The sequence below is a fragment of the Vombatus ursinus genome, unplaced genomic scaffold (assembly GCF_900497805.2).
Source record: "Vombatus ursinus unplaced genomic scaffold, bare-nosed wombat genome assembly UNPS02014791.1, whole genome shotgun sequence".
Taxonomy (NCBI): Eukaryota; Metazoa; Chordata; class Mammalia; order Diprotodontia; family Vombatidae; genus Vombatus; species Vombatus ursinus.
The window spans coordinates 5,424,359-5,446,849 of NW_020954569.1; the positions used below are offsets into that span (position 1 = coordinate 5,424,359).

The following is a 22,491-nucleotide window of genomic DNA, read 5'->3' on the forward strand; positions in this document are numbered from 1 at the left end:
CCTCCATCATGGGATGTCTGTGAAGATCAAATGAAATAATGTGCTGATCAAGCACTGAGCAAACAATAATAATAATAATAATAATAATATCTAGCATTTATGTAGCACTTTAAGGTTTGTAAAGCACTTTACAAATATTTTCTCATTTTATCATCATAGCCATTCTGGAAAGTATGTGCTATTATTCTTCTCATTTTATAGATGAAGAAACTGAGACAGATAGTGGTTAAGTAACTTGCTCAGGGTCACTCAGCTAGTGTCTGAGGCTGGATTTGAACTCAGGAGGTCACTCAGTGTATGAAGCTGGATTTGAACTCAGGTTTTCCTGACTGCAGGTTCAGCACTCTATCCACTATGACTTCTAGTTATTATTATTGTTGTTGTTATAGCTAGATCCTAGACCACGTCCACCACAATCCACCTAGCCCCAAGTAGTGAAAATCGAGAATTTCTTGAAATTGTATGTTGACATTTTAAAGCAGTTTTACCAGGAATCGGAACATAATAGGAAAGAGCTTATAGTTTTTTTTTTCTCAGTTCACCAATCTCTCTTTGCAGTATAATGTTTCCTCAGTTGAACTATAGTTACACTTGTAACAAGAGGAGACAACTGTGAAAGCTAATCATTTGTCACTAAAAATGTCATGGATTTTGGATATAATCTTGTGTTAAATTTCATTAATGAGATGTATGCACTGGACTCCATAAACTGAGTTCCAAAACCTCCCAAATAGAGCCCAAAACCCTGAAAAGGGAAGTACATAATAAAGCATTATTTTCAAAAAAATCCCAAAATTTTAAGGCTCAACCTTAAAGACTGTCATCAGTGTCAGAATAATATGCATCAGTGAACATTAATGGGCAGAAATACTGAGTAAAGGGACCAACAGTTTCAATTTAGTTACTCCCACTGGTTGGTTCCCTCTCCCATTGCTCCCCATTTCTCTTTAGAACCTAACCTAAGCACATGGGGCCCTGCTAATTGGAACTCATAGAACAGAATGGGCAGGTTTTGCTTGTTTTGTTTCATAGTGGGCCTTTATTACATGTGTAACCCAGATCCATCTCAGCAACATGCACTAGCTCTCCTAAAATTAAAGATTTCAAATGACTATTAAGGCCATAGATTGACCTTGTACTTACCTGCTGAGGCCAATCTTAATCAGAGCTATTATGGGGGAAAAAAAGATGATGGCTGTTAGTCCCCTGGGGTTGGGTGGGGCAGGGAGGAAAGCAGTGGTTTGAAAAGGGTCTGATGAACTTCATTGCAGAAATCCTATGTTATAAATGGCTGGACTGCTTTTTATGTCCAGTTTGTGCTGTATACTTAGTTTGGTACTAAAATCTCCAAAGCTGCTGAGGAAGCCTCCTCCTTCTCCTTTTTTCTTCCTCCTCTCTTACTTCCCTCACCTTCTGAAGAATGTATGTGTCCTAGGAGTCCTAGTAAATAGCCTGTTCCCTAGAAAGCCTTCTAGTGAACTGTGGCATCTTAAAACTAAATTTTTACTCTTGTGGCCAGTACAAGAATCTTACTGAATCTATATGGGTAAAGGGTAGAAACATGTGAAAAACCAGACCACACTAGAATAAGGGGAACCCTGGGGTATATGATGCCCCAGAAACACTATATACACAACTTTCTGTATGGTATGTATGCCCTGTGGCTTGTGCTGGGATGGTCCTATTGGGGGTTAGAAACTATTCAGCAAACATTTGTTTATAAGACAAAGTGGAAATTAACCATTATGCTGGTGCATCATTGATATTAACAAAAAGCATAGACACAACTGAAAAAAGAAAATGGTGGATGAGAGTGGCGGGGTTATAGAGGTGGCAGCAGTTCTTCATTAAAGAGCTTTTGAGTGATGATGCTGTAGTTTTTAACAAACATTATTTGAGTCTTTTAGAGAGCAGGTTCCCCTTTCCCAGAGGCATATGCCAATTGATAGTACTACAGGGAAAGAGGAAACAGTTTCCTAAAAGGCTTTTTAAAAAGAAATATAATCACATTTTGTGTAAACCTGTTTAAACAGCAGTTTACTGCTCTGCCTGGGCCTCCCCTTTTCCACCAAACAATCTGCTCTTTTCTTTCCTCACCTGCCCACCCTCCACAGTTCAGTACTCCACAGATTGTCCAAGCAGCAACAGGATTTGCAGGTGAGAAACCAGATAAGATTTTACTCCCCGTCTGAGACAACCTCCAGCTGGAAAGTCTAGCAGCTAGTGATGCTGTTTTTAATCCTCCCCTCCCTGATTCCAACCTGCCTTTTCAGGCTCTTTCACTCTCCTCCCCTTGTGGCTTTTTATGGTCCACTCTGACCATATTGCTTCCTTTTTTCTTTCCCCTCACTTGTCCTGCTCTCTCCTTCCTCTGTACATTTGCATATGCCATCCTACCAGGTTTGAATGTTCTGATATGTCCTCTTGCCAAAATCCTCTTTCTTCAAACCTTAGTGTTAAGGATACCTCCTCCAGGGTATCTTCCCTGATCTATATCAATTACAAGTGATCCCCCTTCCCTTGGCAATCAATCAGGAGGCATCTTTAAACATCTACTATGTGCCAGGTACAGTAGCAGGTTCTCAGGATTCAAATGCACTTTCTTTGACCTCTCCTCCGCATTTCATTATATTCTAATTTGCATTATAATTATTTTTTTGGATGTTTCTTCCTTCTTTGCATACTATAAAGTTTTTTGAGGGGTAGAAACTATATTCTTTTTAATCATTGGAACCTGCCTCTCTAGTAGCAGTTAGTACAGTGTCTTATACCCAAAAGGCAGGTTAAGGAATATTTGGTGAATTGACTTGAATAGAATTACAATGAAAAAAAAAATAACAACCCCAAAGTACACTGTTTGAAATCTCATTTACTTGAACAGTACAGAAGTTTTTCTATTTTTCTAATTATCAAATACTCCATATATACTCAGTGATTGATTCTGTTTGGATAGTAATAAAGATGATTATTAATTATATCATTGATTATATCACTTGCTTGGCTATAGGCCTACAGAAAATCATTCATAGTCCTTCACTAGTCTTTAAAAACACTGCAAAGTGTCTTTATATGGTGGAATTATGAAAAATCAGAAAATTAAATAGGAGGGAAAATCTCAAGAAGACATTCAAGGGATCATGGACACAGAGCAAAACATAGATGCTCTTCAGGCAACAGCAGCTTCCACTGTCCTCATGGTAGAAATGGTTTCTCTAACCTGTTGGAGGTGGGTTTTTTGGTATGTTTTCATTTCTTAAAGATTTCATTCTGTGCTTTCTTGCTACTTGCATTCTGATGGTGAATCACTTAGCTCCTCTGAACTTCAGTTTTTTATGTGTAAAATAAGTGTAAAAAAATAAAAACAAAAAAAAAAACCCAAAATATGCACTGCTTATTTCAGAAAGGAAATGTAGAATACTGGATAGAGAACTGGTCTTAAAGCCAGAAAGCCAGAAAGACCTGAAGGTTAAGTTTCACCCCCGACACACACTGACTGTGTGACTGTGGGAAAATAATCTAACATTTCAGTGCAATGGGAAAGTCACTTAACCTCTGAATAGTCTAGGCCTCTCTCTCTCTCTCTCTCCCTCCCTTTCTCTCTCTCTCTCTTCTCTTTCTTTGTTACTGTTTCTCTCTACCTCTTTCTCTTTCCCTCTTACTCCTCCTTCTCCTGGGGCTTACCATATTGGTGTCAGTCTTAACATGAACACCTAATTGGCTTTAGCCCACTGAACCTCTGAATCCCTGAGTTTACTCCTAAGATCCACTAACTTCAGCCTCTCTAGCAGCAGAGATGCCAGGCGTATTCCATCATGCCTGGCTTTTCAAATTCATTAAGGAAAATCACTATGCCTATAAATTGCAGAGAAGATGCTGCCTACCATAGGTAGGAATTTCTTAATTCAGCAATCTCTCTCTGCCTTAGTCTCTTTCTTTCTTTCTCTCTCTCTGGTTTTCATTTTTATCCCCCACCTGTCTCATAGGGTTGTACAGAAAGCATCTTAAAAATTTTAAATCACCTAAAGTCATGTAAGTTATGACCAATACACCTGCTTGATAGATACAGTGATTACCACACTCAATTCTACAGTTCGTTTTCTAACTCTTTTCACCCCTATGGACTGATCAGAGATCAGTGACCTGACTACCAGCATTCTTTTGAAGAATGCTGTGGGGATTAGAGGAGAATCTGGATTTGAGTCACATTTAGTGAACAGAAACTTTCCCCACATTGTGAAGTACAAATAGGTTACTGTAAATATTATGATATGAGGCAATGTGGTATAATGCAGAAGGAGCCAGCCATGGAATCGTGAAGATTTGAGTTTAAGTTCCATACTCCTCTGACACATACTGGCTATGGGACCCTAGGTAAGTTAATAATCTCTCAGTGCCTAGACAATTTTCTATGACTATATTATACAGTCCACAATGGTTTTGGAATTTGTATTGATAGGTCAACACAACTGCAGTCAGGTCCAGGGTAAAAAAAAGGAAAAAATAAAAATAAAGGCCCAAAGCAGAATGAGAGACTTCTTTATTGCCTCCCACCCCCACCCAGCGACATCATCACCACATCACAAAGACTACAGTATTTAGTCCCTATCTATGGAATTAAAAAGGTTCTAAGGACCAAGTAAGATCCAAGGCCCCAGGCAGCTTATTTTAACTTTCTGATTGATATTATTAAGAGAAATAACAGTGAAATACAGTGAAATATAGAGACTTTAGAGTCTCACTTGATATTCTGAAGCAAGTAGATGATATGAAACTTAGGGTAAAAGTGCCCTCCTTTTTTCCTCAAAATTGAGAATGAGAATCTATCTTTTAAATATGAAAGGTTCTGTAGTTACACGTTTTGCCCCCAAAGTGCTAGACATAAAGGACATTCCTGTCACATTAACATTTCTATGAAACGGTGAAGTCATGGAGGTAGGGTTTCCTGTAAGGGAGTTCACATATTTAAAAAAAAAATAGAGTTATTCTATTCTGCTATTTCTCTACAGTGTGACAGGTCTAAGCAAACAATAAAAAACCCCTTTCTTTTTCCTATGAAGTTAATCAGATAATGGAGGAAATGAGGAAAAATGTTTTTTCAATAGACTTTCACTCATGCAACATTTATTATCAGCACTGTCCTAGCTGTTTGACAATTTCCAATCATTTACCTCACTGTAATCCTGTGAAGGTAGAGACTTGGCATTAAGATGTGCATCTGTGAGGATTTGTTTCCCTCTTCCTAAAACAGAAAAGAAAAGCACTGGGGATTTTTAGCAGTAAAATAAACAGGGAATTGTTCTACTGGGAATTTTTTTTAACCAAGAATTTTTGAAGACTATTTAGTCAATGTAGTAATTTAGTCTTAGTCAATGATTAGGATGAAGTTCAAGGGATTTTTTTTTTTTTAAAGAAAACACTTTGGAAAAAAGCTAGAAAAGCTAAGGTTAGAACTAGGCCATGGAGAGCAATGCAGATACTGATAGGCCAGCACATCCCTTGACTCCATTAAGGTTATTCTTTCAGTGAAACTATGATGGCAAAAATGAAATTTTCTTTCCTGCCAACCAGTTGAACTTTATGTATCTCTAGTTAAAAATGCTTTCTTTTTTCTAACAGTTTTCAAAACTAATGTCAGGCTCAGGTAAAGCCAAATCAAAAGTTTATTTCCACTTAGAGCATGATAAAGGATCACAGATCTACACCTGGAAAGGACCTAGCATATCTCCATCATTTTATAGGAGACCTAGAATTTGAATCCAAGTTTTTTTTTTTTAATTTTGATAGGGATTTCAATACAATTGGTTTCCTTTATAATCCTATGCATCTTCTTTTGTGAATTTAAAGACATTATTATCAAAGGAGTCCATGACACAAAAAAAGATTACGGAACCTGTATAGGTGTTTTGAGTTGAAAAGGTTCTCGAAAATAATTTATTAAGTTCTCAAATCATGAATCTTACAATACATAATTCTCAAAGAGGTGTAATCTAGCCTTTATTTTGAAGACATGCAGTTAATAGTAACTCATTTCACCCTGCCTTCACACCCTCTCATCTGCTCCTTGCCCGCAACCAAGGCAACTGATTCTATTTTGTGCAACCCTAAGTTAGGAAGTTTTTCCTTATACTGAGCTAAAATTTGCCTCCCTATAATTTTTATCATTCATTCCAGTTCTGTCCTCCAGGACAAAGCAGAAAATTATTCTTCTACACTAATATCCTTTGAAATGTTTGAAAGTATCAATCATGTTCTTCCTAAATCTTCTCTTTTCACAGCCTCAACATCCTGGTCTTCCTCTTCTGATTGAACTACAGTTTGTTAATACCCCTTCTAAAAAGCAGGGTCACAAACTGGAAACAACACTCCAGATGTAGTCTGACCAGTGCAAAACTGCCATTTTCTCTATTTTGGACCCTATTTGTTGTTGTTAAGTCATTTTTCAGTCATGTCTGACTCTTTTTGCCTCCATTTGGGGTTTTCTTGACAAAGATACTGTAGTGGTTTGCCATTTCCTTCTCCAGTTCATTTTACAGATGATGAAACTGAGGCAAAGAAGGTTAAGTGGCTTGCCTAGGGTCACATAGCTAGTTAAGTGTCTGAGGCTGGATTTGAACTTAGGAAGACGCCTTCCCAATTCTAGCCCCAGCGCTCTATGCACTGGGACACCTAGCTGCCTGTATGCTTCTATTTATGAAAAAATAAAGTCACAGTAAATCTTGACTACCAATTCACATTGCTGGCTTAAACTGAGTTTACAATCCATCAGTTTTTTTTGTTTCACCAAACAGCTTTGTAGATATCTCTCCTTCATTTTATACTTATACAATCAATTTTTAAAACCCAAGTGAAAGGTTTTATTTTTTGTTCCTAGTAAATTACATCTCACTATTACAATTTGAGCCCCTACCAAAAAAAAATCAGAAAATCTTTCCACTGGATAGTCTGGCTGGCTAGAAGCAACTCTTCTACTTGCCTTAGTCTGGCCACAACATGTCCAAGAGTAGTTTTATTAAAAGTAAAGAAAAACAACAACACTTAGATACAAGGCCACAGGAAAAAATCCATAATAATCCAGTCTGACAAAGAGCAGAAATTTTTTGTTTTTTAGCTTTTTCTTTGTATCTCTAGCACCTCTCACAATGCCTAGCACATAAATAGGAATTTAATAAATGCATATTGATTGACTCCATAACAAAACTGACTGTCCAATTTAAGCAGGTGACCACTCTCTGCTCCTTATTCTAGGATACTGTAGATGCTCCCCCCCAAAAAAAGCCAACTGTACTGCCTTTGCTGACTGTGATCTGTCTAATTAAACTGCTTCAAAATATCTTGCCCAATTAGTGAATCATCCCTTGGTCTTCAGCTTAGTCAATTCTTGTAACCTTCTGGTTGTCCTTCTGTCCACTCTGCCAGATCTCTGTTGCCTTCAGGTTAATCTCGTTCTGTGGTGACATCTTAGCCATACCTTGCCATTTTCCAAGCTCCGGTCTCTTAAAGGAAGGCTTGGAAATTCCTCGTGGGCCAAATGATATAATTTACCTGTTTCTTGGGAGACAATATGCTATAAACAGAAAGACTGCTGAACTGGGTAAGAGGAGATCTTGGTTATATAGTTTCAGCTGTGCCACTAACTAGTTGGGTGACCTTAGGGAAATCATTTGATGTCTCTCAGTTCCATTTTCCCCATCTGTAAAATGAAAGGCTGGATTGATATTTAGAAAGCCACTTTTAACTCAAAAATTCTACTTTAAGGAATTTGTTTTCTTTAAATGTGCTAATAACTCTATGCTTAGCTACACAGAATCACCAAAACATCCTCTTTTACCTGATTACTACTTCACAACTAATAATAGTTCATATTTACATAATACTTTATGATTTACAACATGTTTCCTCTGCATAGTAGGTGATCTCATAATTATCCTCAATTTACAGGTGATGAAACTGAGGCTTAGTGACTTAATCAAAGTCATCTAGTTCAAAAGGTGGCAGACCAATGACTCAAACGCAGATCTTCTCAGTCCAAGGATAGAGCTCTTTCTACTAAACAAAACTGCCTTGAGCTCAGAGCATACCAGATCTGAATCATCTCACTGATCACAAAGAAGTATCCTCTTCTCTGAACTTTTACACCTCTCCATTAACTTTAATTAGGCACTTAGTGGTCCTAGCCAGATTACTCTGGCCAGCCATCACCATCTCTCCCTGCTGCCCTATAAGGCCCATTAAAGCTTCATTCCAAACAGATTCTAAAAGTTCTGGAGGCCTGTCCTCAATTCTCCTAGGTATGAGAACTACAGAGACCCAGGCATATCATTATTCCTTTAGGTAACTAGAGTTACAGTATCAATACAGCTTTGAACTACAACTTAACTAAAGGTGGCATCATATCACTGGGGCTAAAAGACTTGGACTTACCAAAGACTATTCAACCAGCTTAATGACAGCTGGTTTAAATCAGTGTTCCTAAAGCCATAATTAACATTGAATGTCTAGATAACAACAGGAACCATTTGAGATCCTAAAATGCAGACAGCCTTCCTGTACAGAAGCAATGCTTGAAGCAACTAAGTTTGCTGGTTAGAATCTATGTAGAACTGCTGTGCAACAAGTCAAAGTGGAATAATGGAGGGTTGTTCAAGTACAAACAATGCCAGAAGAGTACCCTGATATATGGACTAACTCATTTATAGCATTCGGTGGTGTGCTGATTCTTTTTCTAAGCCCTTAAGGTAAAAAAGGCAGGGTGAGAAATATAAATGGTCTATACAAAACACTTTTATAATGTGAAGTCAAAGAATGATTTGTACACCTAAGCAGTATATGAGACTGGTAGAAAAAAGTGGGTCTTGTTAACCAGAGTCTATATTATTGTCATTGATATATAAATGTGGTAATACTGGTCTATCATGAGTAGGAAATGCATTTTTATTTATCCCTGTCCAGAAGTGGTTTGCCCTGAGCCAGCCACTTTTCAACTGACCCCCTTTGGGATCAAAACTAAGCATATGTGAGACAGCAAGAACTTGGGGTGAATCTGGGGCCATGCATGGGACTCTCTTTTTCTCTGCCCAAAGCTAAATGACCCATATGGGGAAACACCTGCTGCTCTGGACTCATGTGCACCATACTTTAAAAAAGGAAGGAAATCTGTCATGTTTTTGACATCAAATACAAAGATATAAACAGATATACTCTGAGGATGAAAATACAGGATATAGTTTCTTCATTAATGAAACTCACATTTTATATAGCTCTGTATGATTACAGAGGGCTTTCACATATTACCTCCTTTTATCTTTCTAACAACCCTATGAAGTAAGTACTACGAATATTATTATTCCAGTTTTATATAAATGAATCTGTGAGCTTAGTGACTTGCCCAAATTCCAGCTCCTAAATGACAGATGCAAGGTTCAAAGCCAGAACTCTGGGTTCTCAGTCCAAAGCTGCCTTAGCTTACTTTTGAAACTTAAGCCGACATAAACAAACACATGTGTTTTTACCTAAAATTCTTTCTCTGCATTATATTCTCTGCATTTCTTATCTTTATATATTTATGTATAAGTATATATTCATACACATATACCCATGCACACACACACACGTCTTTCTATCTATGTATATGCAGGGTTTCCCAGAAGTCTGCATAGTTTTAAACTATTAAAACCTGAAACTGCACTAAGATTTTTGACATCTTATATACATAGCTGCATATGTACATTTATATACACATGTATATGTGGGTGTGTAAATACATATGTGCATATATGCATATACCTATACACATACATATGCATGTATGTGTGTACCTGTGTATGTCAGGGTTCCTAAACTGGAGTCTATGGAGAAATTTCAAGTGGATCTATGAACTTGGATGAGAAAATAAATTACGTCTATATTTAAATATAATTATTTTCCTTTATTAATCCTATGCATCTTATTTTATGCATTTATTATTCTGAGAAGCTATCCATGGGCTTCATTCGACTGCCACAGGGGTTATGGTACAAAAAAGGTAAAGAACCTCTCATATACATGTATACATGTATTCTAATATATATCTACATATATGCTGACTCCATCTAAATGATTTTTGCTCCTTACATAATTTACTATAAATTATTTTAATAAAAACAAAACATCAAATATAGGATTACTGAAAGAGAGGAAATTAATTTAAAGGCAGAAACAATTACATTTTATTTAAAGTAGCCAAGATTTATTAGCAAATATAGCAACTGTACTATAAAAAGAAAAAAAAAAACATACTAGGAAGAATAAGATTCAGTTTACTTTTGAATCCTGAAAAGCAAAATATATTTGAAAAATATCAATTTAGAGGCCTGCTCCATTTCCAGATGCAAATGTAGAATTAAAAAATCAAAATGACAGACTGCTGCTAATCCTGCTTAGGAAGACATAAATTGTTAATCAAGCTTCAGGCAACATTGTTTAATACCAAGTTTAATAAAAAACCTGCCTAAAGGAGGAAGAGAGTTGGTATCCGGAATCTGAGGGCCGGGTATCCCCATCAGCATCTTTATACCCTCAGGCTTTCAGGGCACCATTGATATGGTCTCCTTTGAAATAGGACCCCTTTTAAAGGATTCTGAATTATTAAATATGATGTTATTAGAATAAAGAATATAACAAGCCAGATTTTTCACTGGAAAGGAATGGATTTGAACAAAAATAAAGTTGGAAAAATGTTTATCTAAGATACTATCTTGTTGTCCAAAACTGGTACAGCATTTTTTGAAAATCATCTTGTTAGGTAACAGTATCTAGCTCAGATGCTTTCAGCTAATCATTTTGGTGACAGAGGAGTTATGTTATAATAAAGTTACCTCTTTATTTTCAGTAGAATTTATCCATCTCATGAAATTACTTACATTTATGTCCCAAAGACTCTTATTGTACAGAAATTCCTATAATGAACCTTCCAAAAATCTTTCCTGAAAAATCATTCTAGGGAGTAGTTACATGTCAGTCAGATAAGCAGAATGAGAAGTAATTGTTTGACAAGTGAGCATTTCTTTAAGGTTTTATACGTCCACAGCTTCTCATTAGTACCCAGACTGTTCAGTCTAACATGCAGCACCAATCTTATTCAGTGTTTTGAAACCCTCCTGCATGATGTCATGGATATTACTGCATATTTCTTAATTATCATCAAGGGCCATCAGTTGAGCTGTAGTGTTCTGTGATTGGTTTCTCTCATCAACCATGATAATCAGATTGTCACACAGAATGCAAACAATTTAAAAAGCTATTTTAATGTAATCATAAATTGGAGCATATACATATGCTAAATGAATACTATCAGCTTTCTAGGGGTATAATGAAAAACTTCTTGTTCATTGCTATCTAATTAATCCATCTTTTGGTTGTTTCAATGATTGTCCCCCAAATCTCTATTTTATATCAAAATCTTAATCTGTGACGATGGGGTACACCTGATGTGAGTGTTAACTCTGCTAAATTAGCTATCTGCCCTTTTTTAGGGGAAAGATAGCTCCCCTCCGGTTCCACAATAAGCAATATAGATCCTGTCATGGAGTCCATCAATGAAATCTTTAGCCAACTCTTTGAGGTGTAGCACAGTGCCTGGAACATAGAAAATGCTTAATAGATGCTTGCTGAATTGAATGGAACTGAGCTTAATGGAGTATTTTGAAGGGACGAAAAGCAAACAAGCTGCTAAATAGTTAATCTTAGGCAGGAGATCCTGAGAAACCTATGCAAACCCACAAGTATATGGGAGAAACAAGCAATAGGAGCGCACAATGGCAACCCTCAACATGCCATCTTTCTCTGTTCTATTTCAAACATGGAATCCAGTCTGTTGGACCAGGTTTGTTTGCCTGCCAGTGAACATGACCGCATTACCTTGTCTGAATGTAGAAGTTGTTTCGAATTCTGTGTGCTTCCAAAAACTTTTTATATTTTCAGGTTTGTGACTGACTTCTCCTAGAGGGCACTACAGATTAACTAATTCCTTCATCTCTTTTTGTCAAGGACTACCCTCCCCTAGTGATCTCTTCCTGAGGAAAAGGCAAATGAGGGAATCAAGAAGAGAGGGAACCAGCTGTAGCTATGATTTTCATCAGATTACCTGCCTTACTGAATCCAGTCCCTTCTACACCCCGACAAAAATCCTAACTTTTTTCTCTTAAGTGAGTGGTTGTAAGAGAAGAGCAATAACTGGGAAATGCTGCTGCTCAACTTTGTTCAATTAGGATTCAGCATGGTAATTTACTCAATAGGTTATATTTTAGCACTCTGAATTTGTGATGAGCAGAGTCTGACCGTTTGGTGGTGACTAGTGAAATTAGAACCTGTTGCTAAGGGAAGAAGCTCAGAATCAAACACAGCAGAAGCGTGGATGGCAGCAGATTAATGAATCAAACCAAACAAGTCCTTGCAAGAGGCAGCTCAAAATGGATGATCATTTTATTTTTGTGACTGACATATACAAAAAAGCAGGACTGTGGGTCTTTTTAAAATAAAGTGAAAAGGCATTTTCAGGAATTGAAATAGACATATTTGAAATGCCTTGCTCAACTAGTGCAGAAATCAGATTCTTTTCAAATTAAAGATGCCTCTTTTCTGGTTCATAGGGTAAAACTGAGCTGAGATAATCATATATGACCTCCTCATCTGCTGCAGAACATCCATCAACCAAACAGGTACTCAAATCAATGTCATACAAACTTTGAGAAAATTAGGCAAAGTACAACTTTAGCCGTCTTGCTAATACGGTCAAAAGGTTCTCCCCAATGGACACATACAAGTCTCTATTTACGAGAGGTTTAATAAAGGGTCCCATGGGTGAGCAGCTTTTGACTAATCTGGTTTTTAGTCCGCTGATTTAAAAGGTATAGTTGCTCTTCACTCTACCAAACACCAAGATCAATTACTTTTCAATGTAAAATTATTCACCAAATAGACAAGGCTTTAATAAAACCACAATGATTACAATAATTAGGTCTTTTTTTCCTATTTGTCAAGAGTTCTTATGCTCCAATGATAAAAGACATATAGGTATGGTGAGCATATTTTCTTTTCCAAATACCTAGCATCTGGTTTGACATAGGATTAGGATATTGCAAGATTTTATTTAAAGTAATAAAAATAATGCTAACATTTATGTAGAGCTTTAAGGTTTGCAAAGTACCTTGCAAATATTATCTTAATCTATACTCACAACACATCTGGGAGAAAGATGCTATTATTATACCCATTTTACAGCTAGGGAAACTAATGTAGACCAAATGACTCATCCAGGGTCATATGACCAGTACATTTCTGAGGCTGTTTTTGAATACAGATCTTCCTGACTCTGAGTCTATTCTATCTACCACCACCCTACTCTTTTGCTACAGGGAAAAAACAAACACACAAACAAAAAAAAAAACCAAACAAACCAAAATAAAAACAACCTCTTTGATTTAGAGTCAGAGGACCTCATTTCCAATCCCAGCCCTACTACTTATAACTTGTATAACCTGGGTAATTTCCTTTGCCTCTCTAACCCTAAATCTACTCATCTGTAATATGTTCGGGTTGAATTAATTTATCTCCAAGGTCTCTTTTTGTTCCAAATGGATGATCCTATGAAAATGCTGAAAAATTAGAGACAAATATGCAGTCTCCACAGATTACAGAAAGCTTTCATTTCTTTCCTATTTGGTGGATAGCTAAAATATACCAGTTTAAGATACTGTAGCTGAAAATCATAGATTAAAAACCCAAACCTAAGTTTAGCTACTATTTTCAACAGTTTCCACTTCTACAACAGTTAAACGCACACACACACACAAACAACACACCTTCCTCCCTCCCTATCCCCAATACACACATAATTGCTACAAATTCACGGTCATATTTCCTAGCTTGACTTATAATTTCACTTGTTTCCATAATCAGATAGTACTAATAAAGAATGAAATATTTTCAGCACTAAAAAAGGAAGAAAAGAAAAAGAAAAGAAAAAGGCTTGGATAAACTCATGAAACTGAGCAAGTCCAGCACTGTTGATTTTTAAATTGTAAAACAAAGAGACTGAAACAATTTACCTCTATGTTTTCCTTCCAAATATATAATTCTTTGATAACTTAAAAACTGCATAACCAGAGTCTAGAGAATAGAGAGGTTTCTACATGGTCGTTTTAATGGTGAGACCTGGAAAGAAAGAGAAGCATAAAGGAAGGTGGCTTAAATGCAAGAGTTACCAAATCAGCAATAGGTAATAAATAGCTTTTTGACTTTTCTTTATTTTCAACCAATCAGTCAACAAGCATTTATTAATTCTAAGCAAATTCTTAAGGTTTTGGAGGTCTGCTTTTCTTCTACTCTATGTCAGGTGCTATGCTAGGTACTGAGGAAACAAGACAAAAATGAGCAGGCTCTGCCCTCAAGGAACTTCTATGTATCTTGAAGGATACTACACACACGTAAGTACATAGGAATATTTATATCTATATCTATATCTATCTATCTATATATTAAGACACCCACAAAGAAACTATAAGGGAAGCACAGTTTGGGTATTTTACTTTGTTTTCAACACTGTGACATACTAATGTGTTTTGGTATAATACTTTATGATGGAAAGAATCACAGTTTATGTACATATTGAATTCTGATGTCAAGTAAATACTAAATAAATGACAATGAAATGTCATGAAAGAAAAAAAAAGTCTTTTTACTTATCAGGATAGAAACCATATAAAACTTTACCCAATAATGGCAATCAAGTAAAAAGTACACTGAGAGAATCCAGAGAGAAGGCATTCCTTTAAAGGATCCAGTGAACCTGAGATGACCCCAGCTGGATAAAAATCATAGCTGTCAAGAGGAAAACTAAAATTATTTTTAATTTCTTTAAGTTCTTTCTCCCTTCACTATAAATCCTTCTTCACTTCAATGGAAATCAGATGATGGATTCCTGGGTCACAAAAATTGCCTTTATGGTCAAACTAAGAGCTCAAAATGTCCACAGCACTATCTCTGCTAACAAAGCTTTGCAAATATTTTTTTTTAATGAAAAACCTGTAAGAAGATTACTTGGCCTCAAAACCTGCCACTTCCTTGACAAAATGTTATTAGTTGAACCTTCTGTGTTCCTATTTATCCTCCCAGGTCATCCATAGGTCCTTCTATGGCTAGACTCAGGCAAGCACTTATACTCACCACTTTCACTGAGTTCCCCAACAATGTAGGTTGTCCCATATGACTCAAGTCAAAAGAACTTGAAGCTGAACTTCATAATACTTACTCTCCTTTTGCTTTACTGTTTGATTATTATTAGGTTCATCCTCAATTTTTTAGCCTCTGGATTCTTTGGCCACCATCTATCATTGAAGCTGCTCTAACACGTAACATTGTATTTATTATTAGTTGAAAATCTGGTTACTGGTATCTTTTACCACATTATACTATTTGTAGGTTTCCCTATTTTCTGTTGGTGAATTTGTCTTCATCACTATTGTCCAAGAGGATGAGTCCTCGGTCTTTTTAGTTTACTTTGGTGTGGAAAGGAAGATAGTGTCAAACAATGGTAAGTGAATTATTTTAGATACATGTTGATAACAGTCACAACTGTTAATAATTATGAAAAAAAGCTTTTTAAAGAGCTAAGGAAGAGAACTCTACATGAGGCTTTACATTTTGTGTTGGAACTAACTGCAATATTTGTTTACTGATAAGAATTCAAATCACTTCCTTGGTAGCCAATATGTGAGTTGACCCCTGAATGTAGAGATTTCATTCCACTTCTAGTTCTGTGAAACACACAGTGGGGTCCCCTTAAGCCAATGACAACCATCTTGAAATCTGCATGACAAGGCAGACAAGGCTACATGGTAATCATGCATATGAACTTGCATTTCTTATGATAGAAAGTGGTAATTCCACATATGGAAAAATGTCAACTCTGAATCTCTGTTTCTATTTTCAATTTGCCGTTGTATATTTTTTTCTCCCTTTCCATTTCACTCACTCCTTACCAATTCATGGATAACTCAAATAAGTTAAATTTCTTTCGTGGTTTCAATTTCTTTTGACATGTGGACCAATTGACTCCACTGAGGCAGGCCCTGTGTTATTTCATTCATAGGTTATACAAGAGTTCTACTTATCATTAGGCATATGCTGCTTTATCAATACTTTGAGTCAAATTTGATAGTAATATTCTAGCTATAATTAAACTTCTCTGCCTATAAATCTCAATAAGGTAGACTGATAAATTCAGAAAACAAGTACCTACAAAATCAGTGAAAAGAAAGTAAAGAGGTTAAAGAAATTGTAATGATATCAAAATATAGTAGGATAAAAGTATCCAGTATCCTTTGTACACAGGTTATGGTCTAAATAATTGCATGTCAGAAAGGAGCATTACCACTTTAAATTGTCTTTGTGAGTACTTCAGGTAAGTTCCTGGGTAGTTCAAGTCAAGTTAGGTTTTTTTTGCCTGAAGTTTTTAGTTTATTGAATCATTTCTCTGCTATTCTTTAGCTTCAGGAACTTATCCTTAACGTATCTTTTGGTAGTAGCTAAGGGTACATTTTACCTTATTGGAAGATCACTCATTATTTTCCACCTTCCTACCTGGTTGCTTAAAGGGTCATAAAAACTATTCACCTCAAGAAATAATGATGGTGCCTGACACAAAAGGTCTTGGAGGTCCTCATATAACTTACTGTAAGAGAGAACTGGATGGATAAAAAGACAGAAACGTGGTGATATGGAGATTTAAAAATATTGTAGCGTATTTGATTTTCAAAAGAATTAAAGCCCAACAGATATTGTACACCCAATTTTAGGAAAACACCTCAAACCCTCTCTTCTCTAAAAACAAACAAAGAAACCAGACAAACAAAAAAATCTTTAAATAAAAAAAGCATCCCTCCCAATATTTCTATATATCTTCTCTCCAAAATCATTAGAATTGTGTCACAAAAGTAGGATTGACAGATAATTCTCTGTTTTTTTAAACTCTTCTTTCAGTAACTCCCTTGTGCACAACGTTCCAATTCTTTATATTTATTATGCATTATTCACAATTTTTTAAGCAAGAAAAAAGTTTGATTATCTGCTTTTTAGCCTTTTATGAAGCAAATAAGGTAGGCTCAGTAGACATTGGCTAAGCTGAAACACTATTAAGAAATGCAATTCAGACTGAGTCATTTCTTTTCCATTTTTATAAGCCAGACCCTAATTCTTACAGACCCCAAAGAATGGGCTGCCATGACTAAGCAAGGAACACGAGGAAACTAGCTTCTGCCGGATGTTATCTCATTTGGAACACATTTCAAACTTTAAAACAGATTTTTAAATTGGAAGTCGAGCCTTGCCATAGTGTCAGCAGAAGAGACTGATTCACCACACAGAACTTATCTAACTCCAAGTGCTAGGGAATGCTTTTTAAAGGAGTAGGGTACCCAGAAAGCATCACAGTAAAGCAAAACTATGGCCTAAAACAGACAATCCCCATTGGTGATATGAGAATCTAAAAGTCTATTGGCCTCTTTCTAACAAATACTTATATGAATGAGTATTTCTTCAGAAGCCACTAAATCAGCAGAAGTGGAGAAGTTCTATACATTTCTGAAAGGGTAATTATGTTCCCACAATTTTTCTCAGAGCCATGGTCTTTATTTTATCCTTCTTGAGTCATAATAGTAATGTCATTGTATCATGGGAAATGGATTTTTTTAAAGTGCAAATCAGTCTTAATTATTAACGAGGACACAACAGTTGCTTAAGGAAGTACATTCTTGGCAAGGCCTGGAAAAGAAAGGAAATCTCATTTTATAGTTTTCAATGAATTTGGACATGTAGCTACTGATTTCATTTAAATACATTTGAAATTCTCATTGTGTTTAAATCTTTAACTAGAGACATGGAAGAACAAAGTAAATATTTTGAGGTCCTCCAATTGGAGGCATCTACATAAGTAATAAAGATGATAGGCTACTCTCTACACATGCAAGTCAAGCTATGCTGGACAGGCATTTTTTCCTTCCTTTTTTTTAAAATAAAGAAGCTGCTGCTATGTTTTCAAAACTTTAGACATCAAAACCCATCCTGCAGCTGTAATGCTGAGAGAAATGCACAGGATGACCCACTAGAGGTCCCTTCCAACCAAAAAAGTTTTAATAGTTAAAAGAAAACCACCAGATCTATCTGAATAAAGAGGAAACAAATGACTGCAGAGTAACTAGGGCCCAGGAGGGGTGTCCACACATTTCTTTTCCTAAGGAAAAGAAGGTGCCCTTCATGAAAACACTTTCGTTTTCCATCCAAGTCAATGATACTATTGCTCTATTTGAAAATCAGAACTTTTTGTCAAGTGCAACATACTAGTTGAAACATTTCCAGCAAAGAAGGCATACTATCTGGCACTGTTTGGGTCTGTAACTATGCTTTCAATCTTAGCTATTTCAAATATATGTGAAACAACATTTTCAAAAGACATTTTCTCCTTAAAAGGAATATTGCCCCTAAGACTAAGTTTTTGCTTTCAAAGCTGATGGAAGTGGTGGGTGGAAGAAGGAAGGTGTACATTTTTGATAGTAAGCAACTTGGAAAATGATGATTTTAGTTTTTCTATTTTATCTTTTCAGTGTTAGTACTGAGAAATGTAATTGCAATGAATTAATGCAAAAACTAAATATCCAGAGGGATTGCAAAGTCCCTACTGGGATTCTCACATGCCAATTCCTTATAATGGCTACAAAAGATAATTGCAAAGAATTACAGTAGAACTGAATCATTGCCATTTTCCTTGAAAAATATGTTGCTGCCTCTTAAGGTTTTCTGAAAAAGTTTCTTCTTTTGCCTCAAAAAATAAATAAAAATAGGTAGAAACATGTACTATGTACCTTTTGTTTCTCTCCCCCACCTCCTATACTCCTCCAAGTAGCCAAAATCTACCAGTGTAAAAGAAAGGGATAGAAAACTAAATGATTTTTTCTAGTATACTGCTGTGGATTCTTTTTAAGACTCCTGGGAAAAAGGAGCTCTCCATTGAAAATCTGGCCTGTAGCATAAACTTCACCCTCTTTATGACACAATGAAGACATATGATTGATTATGTTCCTACATCCTCCCTCCCACAACTTGTTGACTTAGTTTTCTTTAAAACAGCAAAGCCAGCAAGCACCGGGATAAAAATACTCACACCTTGGATCAAGGCATTCAAGAAGAATACACTACACACACACACACACACACACAAGCATATATGTAGAGATTCCCATGCTAACCTTTTTAGGTGAAGCCAGACACAAAAAGGAAAGGAAAAAAAAGACCAGATACTACTTTATTGTGGTTTGAAGATTATTTTTGATGTTATTTATGCAAGGGAAATGCTATGTTAAAATTACATTTTTCTTGTTTCCTTTTCCTAAAGCGTGGAGTGAATCTTGCAACCCTTTTAGTACTGAAAAGATTATATACATAATATGTATGTCTGTACATAATATAGACGCATAAGTATAAGACTGTTTCTGCCCTATTTTTTTATTAAAATATATGTTTTTTTTTTCTTTTTCACCCTCTCCCCCTTTCCTCTATTCTCCTCCCAAATGAAAACTGAAGCCATAAATAGCTACTTAAGTAGTCTGGTCAGAGAATTTGAGAGTTGTAATAAAACTCTGTAGATGAATATTATGATCAAATTCTCGGACAAAGGTTCATTTTTTAAATATCATCGGCAGATGTATGGGTATTTTGGGTATAATTCAGGTCATTAAACTTCTTGATCCTTGAATGTCATCTAGAGTTTCTCAGTTGAACATACACTTGCACTTACAAAGAACTGCATTTAACTCCCCATAAAATATGGATTTTATTGCAGCAGTGACAACATTTCTCCCCCCCCCCCACTGACCTCTATAGCATCTCTCTGATCGCCAGTCTCAAAACTCCTTACACAAGAATGTCTAAATCCAAAATTAGAACCATTTCTGTAATTGCAGCTATGTAAAACTAAGAACAAAAACAAAAACAAAACAAACCCACTTACCAGCTTACTATCATTTATTCCTGGAAATTAATATGTATGTGACTAGGTGCAAATATTCCAATTTTCTCCTGTCAGATTACCTATAAAAGCTACACACACTTGCTTCAGTCCCTGTCCCGAGAACACATTAACACAGAGAAGACTTGGTGTCTGGTCTGTCATCTTCAGTAACAGCCCTAGGGCTACACACCCACGGAACCGCTGACTTTCCCCTCTACTGTGGGTTCCATATGCAGACTTTCCTTTCAAACTCAGCCCTCATGCACTAAGTCCACCCAGAAGACTGCCCAAAAGGTGGATGCAACCGACTTCCTTTTCTCCTTGTCCCTAGCTAACTATTGACTGTTTGGAGCTAAAGTTTTTCTGCTCCGCAAGCATTCGTATGCGCAAAATGACCAGGAGCCAATTTGTACCTGCCCACGCCTTCCCCCCGCCCTGGATGGTACAGAGAGGTGCCCACGCTCGGTGCCTCTGCTCCCAAGGACGCCGGCTGCCCGCACAACAGAGCTGCCAACTTTGCAAAAAGACCCAATGTCAGCCGCAGCTATCCGAGAAAGAGCAGAAGCGAGTGAGCTCCTGCTAAAGGCAGCGAGCGCTTCATTTGCCCTACACCAATCCATAGCCTGGAGGAAGTCCTTACCCGCACACACCCAGCCCTTAGCCTCCTGGAACACACTGGTCAGTACTCGGCCGCAGTTCCGCTCCGCCTGGGAGTGAGCCCTCCGCTCCCGCGGGCTGCCTAGTGTCTCCACCTCCCGGGAAGCTACCGGCACAGAACTAAGGGTCTGACACTTGGAGCATCTCTTTTAACTCTGGCATGCATGCAGCGGAAGCTGACGGGACCTTCTAGCGGATTGGTTTCCATTCAATGATAAAGACACGGACAGAAACCACAGCTACAAAAGCAAACCAAACACCCCAACAACACTAGAGATCACCTTAACCCTTTCCCCTAGTTACAAACAAACACGGAAAGATTCTGCTACCGGTTTCTGCTGCTTCTGCAGCCTCTGCTCCAGCTGCTGCTTCCCCCACTGCCTTCGCTGCTGCTGCTGCTGCCGCTGCGGTTGCCGATGCCGCTACTACCACCGCAGCCGCTTCTGCTCCCGGGGTTGTTGCTGCTCTGTTACCCTACACAGTTCCCACTGTTTCCTGCTCAAACCGCAGCACTCAGTATGGGAAGGTGATGGGGCTTAGGGAAAGCAGGCTCTTCTGGGCACACACTGATTTGCAAGTGAATGGAGTGGGAGGGTGCAGAGAGAGGAGGACTTTGTTAAAGAGCCCCTCTCACTCCCCTCCAACCCTCACCCACCCCCTCCTCATGATAGAATGACTCCCAGTGTTTGAAGTCGAGAGCAATCAGCTCACAGTAATCCTCCGTCAGCCGTAGTATGAGCAAGGATTTTTTTTTTAAGGTTACAACATACTCGGAACTTGTGGGATTCCGTATGTTTCTCCCCTTTTATTATTGAATTGTCGCCTTTATACTATTATCAGAAATGATTGAGTGTTCCCCTCCCCTCCACCTCTCTCCCCCTTCACTAAACAATTACAATTCGCGGTAAAATAGAACCATGTTTTCTGCTATCGAGTCAGGTTCATAATGTTACGGAATACGAAGTACCGGCACATATAATGCATTTCCCTTGGGATAATTCCCCCATTTATCATTCTTTAATATGTAAATAAAAGGCGACCTTCACACACACAAAATATACATCCATACATTCTATCCTCTTGCCCCCTCCCTCCCGATTAAATGAATATTTTAAAATTCTTTTTTTTTCCTTTTTCTTTGTTATTGCTTCTGTTTTGTAGCGTCAAGAGGCAATGCCAGGAAGACCTGCTTTCTAGGGCTTAGAAAAAGAGTCTGGAAGCCCAAACTCTTGAGGTCTGTCTACTGGCTCTGACAACTATTCCTTGCTCAACAGTGGAAGTAATCTAATCCTCTCTATTGATAAATGTCCTTCTTTGTAAAACGCCTTAATGTAGCGGCGTGGGAGGGGGAATACTGACAGCACAGAGATATTACTATATTTAAAGCCTCTGAAAGATTTTGTAATCCGTAGATGAAAGTTGCCATACAAGTGATCCCTTAAGTAAGTACTTAGGTCCACACAACTTCATAGCTATCTAAAATTAAGAATTGTTAGAATAAAGGCACAATCGTTTGATATATGGTCTCTAACATCACCGCTTTTTTAAAATGATAATATTTAAAGGACTTCTAAATTCAAAGTCGCTCTACACAGGAGTACCAGACAGGTGGTTTAGGACTTTACCCCCAGGATGGGGTCAATCTGAAAGGAAACTTGGCAGCGAAGGAATTAAAAATCAAATTCTCACAGAGACTACTCATCCAAGGGCACATGAAACTGTCTGTAGTCTTATAATACGCTCTAAAGAAGGTTTCTTTCCTAAGTGTTCCTTACTATTAAGACTTCCAAAGGCAA

The 22,491-nt window shown here is 37.2% G+C and overlaps 1 protein-coding gene across 3 annotated transcripts in view; it reads right to left on the minus strand.

Annotated features, from left to right (window-relative positions):
* Positions 1-21,054, minus strand: part of LOC114047971 (cadherin-6) — a 162,322-nt gene extending 141,268 nt beyond the window's left edge. For 2 of the 3 annotated variants that reach the window (XM_027868918.1, XM_027868915.1), the window contains exon 1: positions 20,679-20,799. The gene's annotated coding sequence lies outside the window, so the exon portion shown is untranslated. Of the gene's footprint in view, positions 1-20,678; positions 20,800-21,024 lie in introns of those variants that run through there. The other variant, XM_027868916.1, reaches the window with a different exon arrangement.
* Between the last annotated feature and the right edge of the window lie 1,437 nt (positions 21,055-22,491).